Below are 8,910 nucleotides of genomic sequence, written 5' to 3' on the forward strand. Positions count from 1 at the left end.
CCCTCATCTCTCTTTCACCTCACCTCCCACACTCCCTCTCAACATTCTAAGGCAGACTCCTTCCTCAACAGAAGGAATGTTCTACAAGTGGTATCAGGCAGGGGAAGCTTAGTGGGAATAAACCATTATCTACAAATGTTATCATGACAGGTTATAACTTTTAACATGGAAAATGAATAATAACACAACATGTGCTATTGTGCACTATAAGTTATTAATACATTACAACATAATGTTCTTAATATAACTATATAAAACAGAAAAATCTTACTTCGCCAACAAAGTAAAGTCTTACAAAATGGGCAGAATATAAAGAAAATGGTCTAGAGACTGTGATATAAATAACAAAATAGAATATATCAACATAACTGCCACCCATATATTTAAAATCGGGGAAGCCAGGAAAAGCTCTGATCTTACTCCCAAGCTTTTACCCTGTTGAAAGAGTTATATAGCTACCCCATATTGTATCAGAACTACAATCTCCTTCAGCTTCTGCAGCTACCTATCTTATAGCTCTCAAACAGCTATGTGATAATTTTAGTAGATTCTCCTTCAACAGAATTAACACTAATACATAACAATATCCAGGCAAGAAAAAATGTCTACAGCTGATAACCTTTCCACAACTGACAACTCCCAGCTACATTCATTAAACTTCGTTCCCCTTTTCTCAAAACTCGACTCCTGAACTTGCTTAACTGTTCATTAGGACAAGCTATTTTGTCCATTGATTGGAAAATGCCGCTGTGCAATCCATTAGAAAATAAATACTCTTAAAAGACAAGATCGCAACAACTTTTGACCAAATTCACTTTTATCATTTCCTGCCAAGCTTTTCGAAAAATTAAGTTTTTAAACAGCTCTAGCAATTTGTCGAAGTCAATAATCTTCGGGATACCTTCTAAGCTGAATTCTGGACTGAACTAAGACTAGATGATTCCATTGATTTTGCATGATCTTTGATGCCTGGTCTATAATAGGGGTGCTGAGGCACTGTTACATAGACTTGTCAGCAGCCTTCAATACGATTCATCATTCCGCCCTCAAGAAACCTTGATGAATTGGGGTTGGGGTGAACTTCAGAGTCATCAACCAGATTACATCATTTCTATAGGACCATCAGCAGTTTACTTAGGGCCGGAGGTATCAAGAATCCATTTTGCGATTCTCAAATAGCTATTGTGAAGAAATCGCTATTTCAGAGTCACAAAATGGTATGTATCATATTTGCGATTCGGTAATGACGATTTCATAAGAATTGCAAATGCTATTACCGAATCGCAAATAGCGATTCTAACCCCATTTGCGCCTATGGGCCTGTAGGCCCATATTTACTAATTTTTTGCATTTCCCAAATTGTGAATTCCTAACCGGAAATCGCAATTTCGGAAATGCAAACCCCAGGGTGCTGGGGATTAAGGCCCCCTTTGGTGCACCCCCAAAAATTATTTTAGGACATGTAAGGCGCACACATGCCAAAGGGGCATGTGTGCATTACATGTCAATTTTAAAAATGCATTTTTAATGCATTTTTTAAATTTGCACATGGTTACCACAAAATTGTATTTGGTGGTAATTGTGATTCATTAATGCCCAATTCGCATTAAGAAAAAGCTTGATACATGTGCTTAAGAAATCGCAAATAAGGATTCCTTATTTGCGATTTCTTAGGGTTGAAATTTTAAGGAATCACAATTTTAGCGATTCCTTAAAATTGCATAGCGAATGCCTTCCATACATACTCAAAGGCGTTTTTGCATTCGCAAACGGCCGTTCGCACCATTAGCGAATGTAAAAAGCTTTGATACATCTGGCCCTTAGTTACCATTTTCATTCATGGTGTCACATAGGGGTCAGTCCAGCCCCAACTGCTTTTCAATCCTCCTTCCTATACCATCTAGGGGTCAGTTTCTATATGTAGATGGGAAACACCCGAATCATATTTAGCCTGTCTGATCCAAGTGCAGATATGAACCTTGCATCAAATGGAAAGACTTTAACATGCCAGTGGATGCCTTCTAACTTCCTGAAAATAAATCCTACCACTATTGAGGTGCTACGAATGACCAAAGCATCCGTTCTGGCTCACTGAATGCTGCCCAGCATTCATGCAACCTCTTCCCTCTCCGCCTAAGGACACACAAGACGGGCATCCACCTCAAAACCAATCTATCGCTTGAAACACAAGTGACATAGGTGTCCAGTATGTGCTTTGGCTAACTCAAAATCTTAAATAAACTTTTACCTTGCCTTCACAGCAACTGGCATACAACAGTAGTCATTGCCAGATTTAGGCGGTCATTATGAACATGGCAGGAAAGACCGTCGTCTGCCGTGTCGGCGGTGAACAGAATCCCGCCGTTGTCGGCGAATGGAAACCCGCCATATAATGATTGAAAAACCCAACCCCGCCAAAAATTTCCCGACCACCACTCCCCGCCAGGACTCTGTTGATGGGAATCCCGGCCCACCCCACCCCGCCACCGCCAAGATGATGCACAAATCACCTCGGCCGACAGTGGAGGCCAGACGACCATTGGCGGCTGCGACCGCCACGGGCGGCAAGTGGACAAAACAGCAAGAAGTGCACACATTGGATAGGCGTATCACCCACACACCTGACACACATCCAGAACCCCATAAAACACCCCCAGACACACCCCACAATCCATTGCAATGATACCAGAAGACAGAGAGCACCAGAGCCAGACAGCGAACGCCAGCATACAGGGCACGCATATCGACCCTCACAGGAGCACCCATACCCCGTCCCCAGTTCCGACGCCATCCACCATACTCACCATGTCCCCCCCAAAAAATCCACGCTTCACCAAAAGGGAGCTAAGGACCATGGTGGACGAGATTCTGAAGGTGGAGGCACAAATATTTGGGTCCGAGGTGCAGCACACAGCCATCGCGTGGAAATTGGAGCTGTGGCAGACCATTGTCAACAAGGTGAATGCAGTTGGACACCATCCACGCACCAGGGACGACATCCGGAAGAGATGGAACAACCTGCGGGGGTAGGTCAGGGCCATGGCATCTAGGCATCACATCGCAGTGCAGAAGACTGGGGGAGGACCGGCACCAACACCACCCGACTACACCGACTGGGAGGAGAAGGTACTCGCCATCCTGAACCCAGAGGGACCCACTGGACTCACTGGAGGAATGAACTCGGGTAAGTCATCTACAATTACCACATATACAACACATCTGCAATGCATGCACCACCCCACCCCACTCACACCCACCTGGACCTACACCCCACCCAGCCATTACCCACCACATCCACCACCCGGCATCACCTACAACCCACTAACAACCCACTAACAGGCCCACTTCACTCCCGCTGTGCACAGCCACCCACCCCTGCACGTACCCACAATGGAATAATACCCCCTGCCACAAAGCAACCTCACCACTGCCACTAAATGCAATGTCCACCTCACAAAGGCACCCTGGATGGCCACTGAAAGTAACACCAGCCTAAAATAGCCCAGTTCTGTACACCTCAAACCTTCAGGCATATGTAACAGACATGTCTATGTCCCCCAACAGGCACCACCACCCATGCAACCCTAATGGAGGGGACAAGGAGTGCCACAGCCCTCCAGGGAGACAGAGGCACATCACAAGACCATGGCGTAGGATCCCTGGACACTGATGAGCAGGCAGGCCCCTCACACAGTCCTGGATTCTCACCATGCAGCAGCCCCACCCAGGAAACCACTGTCACCCCTAACACCCAGTCAAGCCCAGCAGATGAGGCATACCCACACCAGTGTACCCAGGGCACAGACTGGTGGAACACAGCTACAGAGGCCACAGTCTCCCACTCCCAACATGCAGGAAGGCGAGGGACCCAGTACAAGTGGCACGCCAAGACCTGCGCAGGGGACACAGGCACAGGGGGCTAGGGCAAGTTCTTGTGTCCCAGTGGGTCAGGGGGTTGGGCACTGGATGGATGCAGCAGCCCAGGACGTTATTGCAGAGGTATTGTGAGCCTACCAACATACCCAAGACAGGTTGGCACAGATTGTGTCCACCCCGGAGCAAAGTCAGAGGATGCAGCTGGAACAACACCAACAGGCCATGGAGCAGTGGAAAGAGCACAATGCCACAATGGCCACCATTGCTGGAGCACTGCTGCAGTTGGTAAAAAAACAGTCTGATACCCACACCAGACAAGTGGCCCCCACAACAGCCCTGGACAACCAGCAACAGATGACCCAAGCAGCAGAAACAGCACATGAAATACCCTCCCAGGGCCAACCATGCCACCCCAAGAACCTCCACAGCAGGCGCCCAAACGCAGTCTTAGACCAAGATATGGCACTGGAAACCCAGCTAAGAACAAGCCCCCCTCCAACAATTGACACTGCTACTAATGCAAAGCAACCATCCCATCCATTCACCAACAACACTTAGCAGAGGGCAAATTGAAGTACTGTAATACAAAATGGACCCATCTAAGACATCCAACAGGCCTGCCACCAAGTAGGTTTGGAGGACACACAACCCTTACGACTCCCATCACTGTATATAGCACAATTCACTCTATTCTACCAATAAAACACATTTCACACCTGTAACACTGTCCCCTGTCTTCAATGTTGAACAAAGTAGAGTATGGATGCAACTGGCAGAGAACAACTTTATTGTCAATTTGTGCTTGATGGTGGTACTGTGTGTTTAAAATTAGGCAAGGAGGGAATGCATATATTTTCTGTCAGTACCATGCAGAAGTGGTCCATGTATCACCTATCATGACCAATCCCCCCTATATGACAGTATTAGTCACTAACCCCAATGACTGGCTAAAGTCCCACACAGTTATTGGAAGTAGAGTTGTATCAGTTGGTTCCTGGAATGGACATCTTCCCCTTCCTTATCCTCACCATCACTCTCCTCACCTCTCTGAGATAGCTGATCAGGACCTATAGCACCCTCCACCTCCAAAAGGGAGATAGAATGTCTCACTGCCACGTTGTGCAGCATGCAGCAGGCCACCACTATTCTACACACATTATCAGGCCCATAGGCCAGGGAACCTCCAGAGATATGTAGACACCGGAATCTAGCCTTCAGGAGACCTGTAGTACGCTCTATCACCCTCCTAGTACGTCTATGGGCCTCATTGTATTTCCTCTCTGCATCCGTCCTGGGATTCCTCACTGGTGTCAGGAGCCAACGCAAGTTTGGATATCCAGAATCACCTTGAAAATGGTTCACTACAGAGTCGTCATTGTAATGTCCCATAGTCAGACAGGCTGGTTTTCTGCAATGTGTCAGTTAGTGACAGGCAAACTTACCTATGATCCACCCTCTGTCCTCTGTAGTTGTTCCATCTTCTGTGGCACACTACTGTTCCTCAACACAAATGAATCATGGACTGAACCCGGAAACATGGCATTCGCATGGGAAATGTACTGGTCTGCAGTACACACCAATTGGATGTTCATGGAGTGAAAGTTCTTCCTGTTTCTGTACACCTGTTCACTCACTCTTGGGGGGATGATGGGTATGTGTGTGCCATCAATGGCACCTATGACATGGGGAATGTTTGCAAAGGCATAGAAGTCAGACTTGATGGCAGGGAGGTCAGTACTTTGGGGGAATCGCACATAGGATTGCAGATGTTGTACAAAGGCATTCAGAAATCTTGTCAGTACCTGGCTGAACATTGGCTGTGAGAAACCAGCACCCATGCCCACTGTCACTTGAAAAGAGCCTGTGGCCAGGAAATGGAGTGAGGAGAGCACCTGCACCTCAGTTGGAATGGCAGGTTGATTACGATTTCTGGGAGTTAGTGCAGGATCCACTAATGCACATAGGTCCTGAATAGTTGCACGTATGAGTCTGTAAGTGATAATGATCTGATGCTCTACCACATGGTCCCCATATCCACAAGTGGTCTGTTTACCAATGGTGCCCTTCCTCGCCACAAGGGTCGGTACCTACGAGGGGTTACCAAAAGGAGTGATGTGCACACATACATAGGCAAAATTTGCATAATACATGTACTGCATTGTTCATAGTGGTGTCTGTACAATAACTGCTACCTGACAGATGTACATGTACATCACTAGTAGGGAACAGAGTAATTCATGTGTGCTACTATACGGAATGGATAGAGGCCTAGGTGCTTCATGTGGCTAGTAGGCCCTGGATTGTGAGTAGTAGTAATTTCAAGATGCGTAGGTGATGGCAAAATGTCTGCCCACTGTAGTTCTGCCCCTTTGTTGTGGAAGTGACCTCATACCGCTAGCGGTTGCCGTCACAGCGTACGGCGGTGTTGACTTTTGTTCGCATCTTCATTGGCTAACATGGATGCTAATAGGGAATCCTGGCGTATCATGATCGCCGCCGGCGGTGACGGGGCATACCGCCGCGGAACGTACGCACGTTCATCATCGTTTGATCACTTGACTCCCTGATCTCGTCTGGACAGGTACTCCACTCTGTGTACTGCTGTGGCCTGCCTCTGGCTACGGATGTTCCACGTGATGCAGGGGAAAGGGCCCCCGCCTTCACCCAGGAAGAACTGGAGAAGCTAGTGGAAGGGGTCCTGCCCCTGTACGGCAAACTCTACGGACGGCCAGAGGTACAGGTGAGTCTGGGTTTGGGGCGCACTGTGTGAGTAATGGATGGTGTGGATTGCACATATGTGGGCTCCTCTGATCCTGGATGGGCCATGGTGCATGGAATGCTGCATGCCACTGTCCTGTATGTCTGAGAGTACTGTCAGTCCTATGTTGGACAATCTGCCAGCTGTTCCAATTGTGCAAGTGCCTGCCCTCTGTGTTCCATTTCTGTGTCTCCCTGCTAGGTCAGCGCCCACCAGAAGTGGGCACATTGGCATGCCATCGCTAAGGAGGTGCGGACCTTGGGAGTCTACAACCGGCAGAGCACCCACTGTCGAAAGAGGTGGGAGGACCTGCGGCGCTGGGCGCGAAAGATCACTGAGGCCCAGCTGGGGAAGTCCTTCCAATGTGGAACGGGTGCCCGTCGGGCACTGACCCCCCTCATGTGACGGATCCTGGCGGTGGTGTACCCAGATCTGGATGGGCCCTTGAAGGCTGCACAGCAGTCACAAGGGGGTGAGTACTCACTGACCGTACTTCAGTCTGGAAGGATGACTGTGTGTGCGATAGGGCTCATGCTGCTTAGAGCAGGGAAGTTGACTGGTGTCCATCTACTGTATGTTCCCCAAATGGAGTAGGGGTGTCCCTGTCAGGTTTCGCCAACCTCAGCTCCAAAAGTATTTCAGGGGATGGGTGTAGATCAGTATTCTGGTCAGTAGTCAGGGGCATGGCCATGGGCATAGTACACAGTGCTGTCTGTTGGGTGTGTTTGCTGGGTGGGTGTATGTCTGGCCATTGTGTATCAGCATTCAGCTATTTACAAGTGTCTCTCCTGTTTTGTCTCCCTATCCCTGTTCCCTGTGTTGGTTTGGTACAGCATCAACATCAGGCGAGGGAGCTGTGGCATCGGCAAGTGGGGAGGCAGCAGCCCAGGGATCCTCCAAGGCAGAGACAACAGACGCCCAGGGGACCAGTGGGTGGGAGGGCGAGGGGACTTCCACGGGGGAGGCTACTACCACAGGAGGTAGTGACTCTGAGACCTCCTCCGATGGGGGTCCACCGGCGGTGGCGGACCCTAGTGCACACACCACTACTGTGAGATCTTCTGCCACCACCCATACCATCACCGCCCTCCCTTCTGCTCCCCACTGAGTTGCCCGTGCCCACCCACCCAGAAAGGTGGGCATCTCCTTCGCCCCAGGCACCTCCTCCCCTGCCCCAGCCAGCCCTGTTGCCCTCACAGAGGAGGCTATTGACCTCCTGAGAACCATCTCTGTAGGGCAGAGAACCATCGTCAATGCCATCCAGGATCTGGCATCAGAGGTGCAGCAGACCAATGCCTATCTGGATGGCATTCACGGTGCCGTGTCTGCCCTACAGAGATCTTTTCAGGCTCTGGCCTCCTCTCGGACAGCAGCCAGTTTCCCTGGCCATTCCGTCCCCCCTCCAACCTCCTCTACCCCTTCCAGCACCCCACTCCCTTCACCCATCCAAAGCACACAATCAGACCCGCTTACAGGCACATCAACACACAAGAAGCACACTTCAAAACACAAGCACCACACCTCCCACCACAAGCATCCACACAGCCAACAGACACCAGCACACACAACAACGTCCACTTCCCCCAGTGTACCCACCTCTTCCTCCTCCCTGTCTGTCCCCTCTACATCCACACCCTCATGCACTGCACCTTCACTCATTGTTACTGCTCCTCTTCCTGCACTCACCACAATAGAAGACAGCCATACATGCACCCCATACACCACACCTGCACTCATCACCTCTACTGTAGTTGACACATGCAGCACACTCACCAGACTTGCAGACACCCACCCAACATACATCCACACTAGCTGTCTGTCTTCTCCCACTCTGTCCACCCCTCCTCCTCCCAAAACACACAAACGCACCAAGACATCAACCCATCAGACATCCACCACACCACAGCATACTGAGCAGTCACCTGCACCCACTACATGCGCAACCACACCCCATACATCAATTCCCTCTGCCTCCACTCCCACGCCCTCGTCCACGCCCACCCCAATTGCTCCCCAAAAACGTTTCCTCTCCCGTGCTGACCTCTTCCAACCCACTGGCCCACCCCGTCTTGTCCCCAAACGTGCCCACCTCCTTTCCCTTTCCGCTCTTTCCACATCACAGCCCACCCCGGTCCAGCCTTCCCATTCCCGTGCACCTTCCCCGGTGAAGAAGAAAGCCCGGTTAGAGCATACACCATCCAGCTCCACCCGAGCCAAACAGCCCCCACCCCGTCAAAGGAGAAGCCCACCCCCCTCCACCCTCCACAAGAAAGTCA

The sequence above is a fragment of the Pleurodeles waltl genome, chromosome 10 (assembly GCF_031143425.1).
Source record: "Pleurodeles waltl isolate 20211129_DDA chromosome 10, aPleWal1.hap1.20221129, whole genome shotgun sequence".
In the NCBI taxonomy this organism is placed as follows: Eukaryota; Metazoa; Chordata; class Amphibia; order Caudata; family Salamandridae; genus Pleurodeles; species Pleurodeles waltl.